At 51.2% G+C, this 11554-nt stretch overlaps 1 non-coding gene and 1 pseudogene across 1 annotated transcript; both read right to left on the bottom strand.

The window, feature by feature from the left end:
- Window positions 1-16: 16 nt before the first annotated feature.
- Window positions 17-171, bottom strand: LOC146722316 (5.8S ribosomal RNA). The gene has a single exon (XR_014925223.1). It is a non-coding gene; the product is annotated as a 5.8S ribosomal RNA (ribosomal RNA).
- Window positions 172-974: 803 nt separating this feature from the next.
- Window positions 975-1703, bottom strand: LOC146722315 (small subunit ribosomal RNA; annotated as a pseudogene; the record flags this gene model as incomplete).
- Between the last annotated feature and the right edge of the window lie 9851 nt (window positions 1704-11554).

The raw sequence follows: 11554 nt of genomic DNA, 5'->3' as shown, positions 1-11554 counted from the left end.
TTTAGGGGTACTAAAACGACCCTCAGCCAGGCGTGGTCCGGGAATTGTATCCGTGGACCGCAATGTGCGTTCGAAATGTCGATGTTCATGTGTCCTGCAGTTCACAAGTTGACGCGCAATTAGCTGCGTTCTTCATCGACCCACGAGCCAAGTGATCCACCGTTCAGGGTAATCGTTCGCAATTTTTGCGTTTGCGAAGAAACGCGCTTCTCGTTCAACCATCGTGGTCTCTTCTCTCGGACGAGAGAGAGAGAATAATCGTGGTGGCTCTTCGATCAGCCTGTCCGCGCGCGTCCTCGGACGCGCGCGGACCGCCGCCTCCCGCCAGGGAAGGCTACGGCACAAAGATAGAGTTGTGTGTTTCTCGTTTGGAGCGTCTCTCCCGCAACGGGAGAGCCGGGGCGGAAGCTCTTTGAAGAAACCGACACAGTTGACAGATTGGTCGAAATATCATCGATCCCTTCTCTGTGTTATATATATATATTATAATAATATATGGGGGTCCTCTCGCTCGGCACTTGCGGTCGCACACCGTGTGTTCTCGGCACGCTGACCGCTGCCCCGCGACAACGGGGAGGGCGCGCGTCGACGAACGTCGTGGGTGCTGCACACACGCGTGCGCGGGCATAGGTTACCACCGGTTCGCGCTCAACGCCGAATCGACGCTCTGTGTGTGTGTGTGGCCGGAGAATGGCACACACACGAGCGTGATCGCGAAGCGTCTCGCTCCGAATCGTCGTCGAACACCGCCGGGCGCGCTGCTCTGCTTGCCGACTACTTTCGGTCAGAGAGGCGCGACGGCGTCCGTCGTTATATCAAAACACAACAACAAATTCCGTCAAATCCGTTATTTTCTTTTTCTCTGAGAGCGCCTTTTCAGCGCGTCCATTCAGTCGCCGACTGCTGCCAGCGCGCGTCTCTCCAAAAAGAGAGGACTCTCGACGCAGAGCAGGACCTCCGGAACGTTAATGATCCTTCCGCTGGTTCACCTACGGAAACCTTGTTACGACTTTTACTTCCTCTAAATGATCAAGTTTGGTCATCTTCCCGGCAACATCGGCAATGCCGAGACATTGCCGCGCACCAGTCCGAAGACCTCACTAAATTATTCAATCGGTAGTAGCGACGGGCGGTGTGTACAAAGGGCAGGGACGTAATCAACGCGAGCTTATGACTCACGCTTACTGGGAATTTCTCGTTCATGGGGAACAATTGCAAGCCCCAATCCCTAGCACGAAGGAGGTTCAGCGGGTTACCCGGGCCTTTCGGCCAGGGAACACACGCTGATTCCTTCAGTGTAGCGCGCGTGCGGCCCAGAACATCTAAGGGCATCACAGACCTGTTATTGCTCAATCTCGTGCGGCTAGAAGCCGCCTGTCCCTCTAAGAAGATTTGTTTGTACGTTGGTAGTAAAAACCCGCCAGCCGAAGCCGGGGGCCTTCGCGATACCATAAGGTACGCCTATTTAGCAGGCTAGAGTCTCGTTCGTTATCGGAATTAACCAGACAATTCGCTCCACCAACTAAGAACGGCCATGCACCACCACCCACCGAATCAAGAAAGAGCTATCAATCTGTCAATCCTTCCGGTGTCTGGGCCTGGTGAGGTTTCCCGTGTTGAGTCAAATTAAGCCGCAGGCTCCACTCCTGGTGGTGCCCTTCCGTCAATTCCTTTAAGTTTCAGTTTTGCAACCATACTTCCCCCGGAACCCAAAAGCTTTGGTTTCCCGGAAGCTGCCCGCCGAGTCATCGGAGAAACTTCGGCGGATCGCTATCTGGCATCGTTTATGGTTAGAACTAGGGCGGTATCTGATCGCCTTCGAACCTCTAACTTTCGTTCTTGATTAATGAATGAGGGAGAGAATGAGAGCGTTGCGGAAGTGAGTGAGATAGCGTGTATGAGAGTAATTGCGAGACTCCGTAAATTCCTGTTTACGGAGACGAACAAAATTTCAAAGAGTGCGAGTGAGAAAATACTGGACATTGTGGGAGAATATGAGGAACAGATGATGAAAATGTTGTGCAAAAATGAGAGAATACAGGGGAAACTGGATGAGTGTATGCGTCGAGCGAGTCGGGATTAAGCCTACGGCGGAAGTGGAATTAGCTATGCGAGCGTGAGTGCGAAAAATGTTGAAAAGAGCGTGATTGAAAAGGTACAAGAAGTGAATGTGAAAACAAGTGAAAACGAAAGAGAAGAGTTATGCGGTAATAGTGAAAGCGGATGATGCAAGTGCGAATGTGACAAGTGAGGAAGTAAAGGAGAGAATGATGAAGCATGTTAGCAAGTCACTGAATGTGCGTGTGAAAGCGGTGAGGAAAGTGAGGAATGGAGGTGTAGCGATTGAGACGATGAGCAAGAGTGAGTTGAAGAGAATAAGAGAGTGTGGTCAGTTTAAGAATGCTGGCCTAAAGGTTGAGCTGCCTCGCAAAATAGGCTCAAAGATCATCTTGTACGATGTGCCGAATGATATGGCGAGTGAAGTGTTAATGAGAGAAATGTATGAGAGGAGCTTGAAAGGGCGAGTGGATGAGAGAGTATTTATGGAACGTGTGCGTGTTGTGAGTAGGAATGCGAAGAAAGATGCAACCTGCGCAAATGTGATATTAGAAGTTACGAGTGCAATAAGAAATGTGCTCTGTAGTGACGGACGAGTGTTTGTGCATTGGAAGGCCTTTAGGGTGAAAGAGTTTTTCAGTGTGCTGAGGTGCCACAAGTGCTTCGCATTTGGGCACATGATGCGGCAATGCACCGAAAAGGAAAGACTGTGCCAAAAATGTGGATGTGTAGGACACATGATGAGAGATTGTAAAAAGGAAAGTGTGTGTAGAAACTGTAAGCTGAAAGGGAGCAAATGTAATCACTCGGTTCTGTCCGAAGTTTGTCCGGAATACGTGAGAGCGTTAGAGAGAGAGAAAGCGAGAATAAATGACAAATGAATGGTGCGTGAATGTGGTGCAGTATAACTGCCAGAGAGCGTATGCAAATATGTGTGATCTGGGTGAGATGATGCGCGAACGTCGAGTGAGTGTAGCACTGCTGCAAGAACCGTATGAAAGGCATGGACGTGTGGTGGGCTTGCCCATAGGTATGGATGAGATTGTGTGCGAAAGTGGGACGGTGAAAGTGGTGGTAAATGACTCTAGGTTAGACGTGATGTGCGTGAGAGAGTGTACGAATAAGCTTGGAGTGAGTGTGTGGTTGAAGGGGGACTTTGGCGAAATGTATGTGGTGTCCATGTATTGCCAGTATGGTAAGTGTATCGAGCCGTACTTGGCGTTCATGGACAGAGTATGTGAGACGGCCGGGAGAAAGCGTCTGCTGATAGGTATGGATGCGAATGCCGTTTCTCCCTTGGGGTATAGCAAGGGTGGAGGCAGCAGAGAGAGTGAAGCGCGTGGTAGAGTGATTGAGGAATGGATGATTGCGAGCAGGATGAATGTTGTTGAATGAGCCAAGCGAGTTTTACTCGTTCAGCGGGCCGAATGGGGAGAGTGACATCAATGTCACTTTCGTGAACGGCATGAATGGAGGGTGCCGGTATGAGTGGGAAGTAAAGCCGACTGGGGAGTGAGTGACCATAACGTACTGTTAATACGGATGGTACACAGAGAGAATGTAGGTACGAATGAGGGCATGCGTAGATGGGTGTGCAAAGACGTAGACTAGGAAGGATATATGTGTGATATGCGAGAGAGAGCGTTAGAGGATGCAGCGAGCGCCATAGACGAAGCGGATGCGCAGAGCTGTGTAGAGCGAATGATGAAATGGATCCATAGTGCGAATGATCGATGGATGAAGAGGGTAAACCTGTGTATGCTAGGAAGCTTGTGTGGTGGACGGATGAGCTTGAGAAACTGAAGAAGGCTGGAGGAAGGAGCAGACGTGCCTACCAGCGTGCGAGAAAGAGGAATGGAAGCAGAGTGGAAGAAAGAATGAATGAATATAAGTATGTTTTGCGGGAGTATAAGGAGGAAATGCGAAGAGTGAAAGAGGAAAATTGGAAGCGATTTGTGTGCGTAACTGGGAAGAAGGATCCATGGAGCGATGTATATAAGGTGTGCATGGGAAAGCGTGATAGGGTAAGATTAAGTGGCATAAAAGTGGGTGATAGAGTGACGAGTACATGGAAAGAAAGCGCGGATGAGCTAATGAAGAGATTCTTCCCGGCAGCAAGGACGAACGTGGCGATAGACGCCAGGGGAGACGTGAGGGAGGAAGAAAAGCAGTTTGAATGGAGCGAAGTGGATGTGGCAGTGAGATCGATGAAAGTGGGTAAGGCACCTGGTATGGATGGTGTGAGTGCTGAGATGTTGCGAGCGACTTGGCGTGCTGTCCCGGTATGGATGAAAAAAATGTATGATGTATGTCTGAATACAGCGTGTTTCCCCCCGGCGTGGAAGACTGCGCGGGTGGTAGTGTTATTGAAGTCTCCCGATAAACCTAGGTCGGACCCTGGGTCTTATAGGCCCATTTGACTGCTGTCCGTGCTGGGGAAAGTGTTGGAGCGAATGATGGTTGGAAGACTCGAGCGAACGATGGGTGGAAGAATGTGTGACGCCCAGTACGGATTCGTAAGGAATCGGTCGACCGAGGATGCATGGAATCGAGTGCATGACTGGGTGAATGGGTCGGAGAGAAAGTATGTGTTAGGAGTGTTCGTGGACTTCAAAGGAGCGTTTGATAACCTAGAGTGGGAATGTGTGATCGAGAAATTGCGTGAGATTGAATGTGAAGAAATTGAATTATGGAAGAGCTATTTTAGCGGCAGGCGTGTATGCATGATGGGTGCGTGTGACACAGTGTGGAAAGACGTAAAGCGTGGCTGCCCGCAGGGCTCCATCTGTGATCCATTTATATGGAACCTAATGATGGATGAACTGTTGTGGCGGCTGCGTGAGAGTGAATGTAAAGTGGTTGCGTACGCGGATGACTTGTTGTTGGTCGTGGAAGGACAGAGCCGAGCGGAGTTGGAGAGAAAGGGTACTAAGTGGATGAGAATGGTGTACGAATGGGGAGTGAAAGTAGGTGTGAGTGTGTCTGAGAACAAGACTATGATGATGTTGATGAAAGGTAGTATGGCTGGGACGAGGACTCCCAACGAGTACGAGTGAATGATAGATGCGTGAGGTATGCGAGGAGCGTGAAATATCTGGGTGTTTGTGTGAGTAAAAGGATGAACTACAGGTTGCATCTGGAGCGTCTGAGCAAGAAATGTATGAATGTGGTGGGAAAATTAAGACGCGTGTTGAGAAGTGAGTGGGGTTTGCGAAAGAAAGCTGTGACTGTGTTGTATAAAGGTCTGTTCATGTCGTGTGTGATGTATGGAGCGAGTGTATGGTATGGAGTGATGAGATTTGAATATGCGAGGGAGCTCATAAATAGGTGCCAGCGAGTGGTGTTGAGTGCGTGTCTGAATGTATGTAGAACGGTCTCCACGGCGGCCATGCAAGTCCTTATGGGTGGCTTGCCGTGGGACCTGGAGTGCGTGAGAAGAGGAGTGTTGTATAAGGTGAGAAAGGGAATTAGTATGAGTGAGTATGATGTAGTGAATGATAGTGACTTGCGTGAGAGAGGTGTGGAAGGATGTATGGAATTGGTGAGTGAAAGGCTGTATGAGATGTGGCAGAATAGATGGAATAAGTGCGAGAAAGGAAGAGTGACGTATGAATTTATAAAGAATGTAAGGTTCGCGGGTGAGTGCCGAGAGTTCGAGCCTAGCTTGAGCCTGGGCTATATCCTGACAAGGCATGGAAGTTTGAATGAATTCCTGTATAAGCGTGGTCTGTCTGAGAATGAGAGCTGTGCATGCGGAGCGGAGAGAGAGAATTAAAAGCATGTGTTGGTTGAGTGTCCAATGTATGGTGATGTGAGGAACCTGAGTGAGTGGGGTGTGATTGTGCGAGAGAATGGCAGTGTGGATGTGAGTCGCATGTTGGAATGTAAGGAAAGGTATGAAAGTGTTGGTGTGTATGCGAAAATTGTATTTTAGAGAAGGAGGGCGATGCTGAAAGGAGGATAAGAGAAGCCGATGTTCCCGAGGAACATAGGCCGACCACTGCCTGGGAGGTGTAGGCCTCCGAAAGCTGGGAGTGGTCTCGGCCACGAAGATCCAACCAGTGATCTTGACTGGTACCACGGGAGTCGGGTTGCCCAGGGGGATTCGTCCCTCGTCCCGGCAATTGAGGTCGGACTCGTGGGGGTAGTGGTTGAAGCCGCATGCTGGTTAGGGGCTCTCGGGCCTCGACGGGTGAGCAGCGTATCTGCTCGGGCACCAGTCCTGCACAGCTGGTAGAGCGTTGGACAGGCGCTCGCCCCAACCGGTGGGTTGCCGAAGAGTCCTACAAACTCGGAGGCGCTACTGGTAGTTCCTGGCCTGCTGGAACAAGCTGATTGGGCTTATCCCAATTCCGCACCCATGGGGGTCGTGTGATTAAGCTCTCTGAGCAGGTACCGCACGTTAAATCAACCACGGACATCTGTTCCTATCTACTTTCCCTAGGAGGCTATTGACAATTCGACAGTAGTACGGGCATGACGCACCCGGGGCCCCGAGGTCCCTTTCAAGCCAGGATGGGAGACATCGTGTCTGGGGCTGCATGGCCGCGGGGAGGTTAAGTTGCGCGACCGCAAACGATCCCCCAGGGGCACCTGGCGCAACCTCTGTGGTATATAAGTCGCCTTACCCAGGTGATGGAGGCTCTGCCTGAGTGGACATTTTTTTTCCTGCCATACTCGTGGGATATACATGGGAAGAACAAAACTCAAACAAAAACACAAAAACTTGGCTGATACTTTGGTAACGACTAATGCTGGCACGAAAGTAACCGAAACTCTGAACGCTGAAAAACAGAGAAAAAGAGAATTGCTGTTTGCGCGAAGGGGATCTGTAAGTAGATCACCACCTCCTTCGGGTAGTACCCAAAAAGACACTGAAGAGACGCATGAAGGGAACACAAGGCTGAGTGATTCTGAAAATGAGAAGGATGGATATGAAAGATTAGAACAGAGCACAGGAGTAAATGAAGTAGAGGAGATGATGGAGACAAAGGAACAGCTCGAGACATTCATGTTTAATGATAACAACAAAATAACAAAATCTGCAATAAAATACATATTGTCCAAATGGGCAGTACTAGAAAATAGACTACATAATGTAGTTTTAGAAAAAGAAAAATGGAAAGCTGCTTACCAAGCTGTTGCTGACTTGAGGCCTAAAGGACTCTCCTATGCCAATGTTACGGCAGGAACTCCAAGGACTGCTACAGGTGCTGTAAAAGAAAAAGAAAGGAAGTCAGATACTACGCACAAAGTAGTACTAATTAAACCTATAAAAGAAGACGAAGATGCGAGAACGAATAGTGAAATAAAGAAGGAGGTTATAAAGGAACTGACAAGTACAAATAAAAGGCTGAGGATAAAGGCAATAAGGCAAATAAGAGGAAAAGGAGTAGTGGTGGAGGTAGATGAAAGAGACGGGGACTTTGTGAAAAGAATAAACCTAACAACAAAGAAATTGAAAGTAGAGGAGCCAAGGAAAATAAATCCTACTCTTATAATTTATGACGTAGACAGGGAATATAAGTTTGAAGATCTCAAAGAAGATTTCATACTTAAAAACTGTGACGATCCGGATCCAATCGAAATAGAAGAATACAAAAAGGATTGTGTGGGAGTAACTATGACTCTCTCGGTCCTCAAAGCAACACGCTGCGATGGTACTTAGAGAGAGTCGTGGTTGGTTCGTGATGCGCCAACGAAGTCTTCTAGTAAGGACCTTCAGCCTCTCACGTCCAAGTTGTACCTCCATCTCCTAGTGGTGCTCCCGGAAACGGCCTACTTTGAAAGTTTAAACTCGGTAGGTGTCGACTAAGAGAGTGTACAGCGAAGTGCGCCCCTAAGGGTTTCGGCCCATGCGCCTACGGTCATGGTGAGTTGTGGGGCTAAGAAAGACCGGGGTTTCTTGGGGGGCTCTCGGTTGTCAATCCGTTTGCCCCCCTACACGCAGTTAATTATGGAGAGAAATTTGAATGAGAATACTGTCCCGGGTTCTCGGATGGCCCGGGGACTGCGTGCGAGTGCTCGCTTGAGTGAGAGCGCGAGAGGTGCGGAGGACCCTGACGGGGTCGCAGCTGGTCCGTCGCAAACCACTATAAGGACCAGCCAGGCTGAAGTGGACAGCCTAGAGGAGGAAATAGTCAGCTGTGAGCAGTGTTCGGCGAGGTTCCGGAACATGCGTGGTCTTGGTGTCCACAAAGTACGTGCTCACCCACTACAAGCCAACAGTGCTATCAATGTTGACCGCGTAAAGGCCAGATGGTCAGTTGAGGAAACTAGACTCATGGCACGCGCTGAGGCTGAAGGCACCTTAGCCGGGGAGCTTTTCATTAACCAGTATCTGGAGACAAGGTTCCCCAATAGGAGTCTCGAAGCCATCAAGGGTAAACGGCAACAGGAGCCTTACCGAGTGATGGTTAGAGACTTCTGCCAAGAGATCCAATCGCGTCGCGCGATTGTGATCGATGAGGGCGATAGGGATGGTGCGGTGATGACACGAGCCGACACCATTCCTGCGGCCACTGAGGCTAGTACTGACGATCAAAGCGCACATCAGCCTTCCCCTGAACAAAGTTCTCAGAGGCTGCGGGACAAGATACAATCACTCGTAGAGCAGAGTGCGGCGTTCCGTAGCTACGAGGCTGATACTCTTGCTGGCACGGCAAGAGATGCTCTGACGGCGGAGAGGGTCGACGTCTTGGCTATCAAGAGATGGCTGGGCATGATCTTCCCTCGGCCGCTACAAGTGCGCCCTCCGCTACGCGTTTCGGCAAAGAAGCACTGTCCTCCAGTCTAGCGAGAGAGCAGGGAGCAAAGGAGAAAGAGGGAGTATGCAATTGTGCAATCCCTCTACAAGAAAAACAAGAAGTCCTGTTTGTCGCGTATCCTCGAGGGCGACTCGGTGCGCAAGAGGCCGTCTGCTGTCGAATTCTTTAACTGCTGACGCCCCATTATGGAGGCCTCCAGCGGTGCGGATGGAGACATGACGGACTTGCGTGAGTCGTTTGAGGAAGCGGCACAGGCTGCGAGTGCTGGCCGGGGCCGTACGTCAAGTTTGAGAGGGATTCACCTCGAAGGTCTCGGCAATGGCGCTGCCACGGATCCAGTTCCTGTGTCGGATAAGACCTTGCTCTGGGATTCTATAACACCTGCAGAGGTAAACAGGATTTCCGTAAGGACTGGCATTGCGCCCGGATGGACCAGATTACGCCGAAGATGTGGAACGCTGTTCCTGCGATTCTTCGTGCGCTTCTGTTCAATCTGCTGCTCCTGGCAGAGACGATCCCCTCGTCAATCGCCACAACCAGAACGGTGGCCACAACTCCTTGAGAAGGGTGGTATGTCCGATCGGCCAGGTCCGACGGAGTACCGTCCTCTCACCATAAGATCCGTTATAACAAGACACTTCCACAAGATATTGGCAAAGAGATTGGCAGCCCTCGACATCTTCGACAAGCGCCAAAGGGGGTTCCGGCCGGTGGACGGGGTATGTGAGAACGTCACAGTCCTTTCATCCGTGCTTTGGAACGCCCGGAGGCGTTGTCGTTCTCTGCATGTGGCGTGCGTTGATCTGTCGAAAGCTTTCGATACGGTTGCGCATGCTGCTATTCATACGACTCTCGATGAGCTGGGGCTCCCTCGGGAGTTTAGAGAGTACGTAAGGGCTGTCTATTCGAATGCGCTGACCGAGTTGCAGGGGGTCAGCGCTGAAGAAGTGTCGGCCATCATGATTGGCCGTGGCGTGAGACAGGGTGATCCGTTGTCGCCCCTGCTGTTCAATCTGGTCGTAGATAGAGCACTAGAAATTCTCTCGGAGGACGTTGGCTATCGGTTGGGTAACCGGCTTATCAATGCGCTGGGCTACGCAGACGACATTGTGCTCCTGGTCTCTACCAGAGAAGGTCTGCAGGAGAACTTGACACGGCTTCATGACGCCTTTAAGCGAAATGGGCTCGAGATCACCGCGAGAAAAACCGGAGTGCTGTCCATGGTGGCGTCCGGCAGAGACAAGAAGGTGAAGGTGGACACCACACCTTATTTCACCGTGGGGGGGAGCGTTGATACCGCAAAGATCCCTGGTCGACGTCTGGACGTATCTGGGCTGCGAATACACAGGTGCTAGGGAACTCGCAAGCGATCCACCCTTAGCTCAGGCCATCGAGCAACTCACGAGGGCACCTCTTAAGCCGCAACAGCGGCTGAGGTTGTTGCGTGACTGTCTCCTTCCACGGTATTATCACCGATGGACAGTGGTTACGGTCTCGGCCAAAACCCTCAAGGGTAAGAATATCATCGTACGCACCGCGGTGCGACGATGGCTGCGTTTTCCCCATGATGTTCCTGCTGGATACCTGCATGCGCCGATACAGAGTGGCGGGCTTGGAATGCCTCTATTGAGAACTTTGATCCCAATTCTGAAACATAACCGACTGCAGCGGTTGTGTCGGAGTACTCTACCCGCAGCATGCGCGGCTGCCGAAACCACGTATGTGGCTAGGCAGCTTGTCTGGTGTGAAAACCAGATGCGAGTGCGGGGTCACAGAGTGACTACGACCGCTGAGCTCAGACAGCAGTGTGCGGCCTGGTTGCGCGAGTCGTGCGATGGGAGTGGACTCAGAGAGGTTGCGGCCTCCAACCTGAGCTCCTACTGGGTATCGGCTGGCGCCGATGCCATCCCAGGTGCCGACTACGTGCACTATCACCACATACGAGCTAACTGCATACCGTCTAGAGCGAGATGCTTCCGAGGTCGTGATGGGCGCGATAATCGCTGTCGTGCCCGTTGTCCCGAAACCGAGACGCCGGCTCACTGCGTGCAACGCTGCTTCAGAACGCACGGAGTGAAAATCCTGCGGCATGACGACCTATGCCGTCAAGTTGGTGGCTATTTACAGCAGAAGGGATGGCGCGTCGATGCGGAACAAGCGTATTCGACGTCTGCCGGCCGAAGGCGGCCCGACCTGACCATCGCTAAGGGTGGTGAGGCAGTGGTCGTAGACGCGCAGGTAGTGTCTAGCAAAACCGCGTTGGAGATGTCCCACGAGCGTAAGGTGGAAAAGTACCGGTCATGTAATGATCTGGCAGCCGCTGTGGCGGAGCGCACAGGAGTACCACGAAATAATGTTCGTTTTACCGCCATTACTATTTAGTGGCAAGGTGTCTGGAGCTCGCGAAGCGAGTCTGAGTTGCGGGGGCTGGGTTTAACGTCCGCCCAGCTCCGAACGTTGACGACTCGGGTCTTGTGGGGCTCATGGCTGGAAACGTTTTAACGCAATGACATTGCGTTATAACGAGAGAAGAACGTGGCCTCATCTAGTGGTGCATGATGGATGGCGCGTAGAGTTGGCGGCCTCCGCATCATTCGCGCGAGTTTGAATGATTGCGTGAATGGTCGAGGTGAAATACGAGCTGCCTTTAGCTAGCTCCGACCTTCACGATCCAGGGTGTTGACTGCGAACACCAACAGTAAACAGCTCTGCAATATTGCTGTCGGTGG

The sequence above is a fragment of the Nylanderia fulva genome, unplaced genomic scaffold (assembly GCF_048542155.1).
Source record: "Nylanderia fulva isolate GAGA-0341 unplaced genomic scaffold, ASM4854215v1 Scaffold332, whole genome shotgun sequence".
Lineage (NCBI taxonomy): Eukaryota > Metazoa > Arthropoda > Insecta > Hymenoptera > Formicidae > Nylanderia > Nylanderia fulva.
The sequence above is the reverse complement of the archived record's forward strand: the minus strand, read 5'-3'. Positions and strand labels throughout refer to the sequence as shown.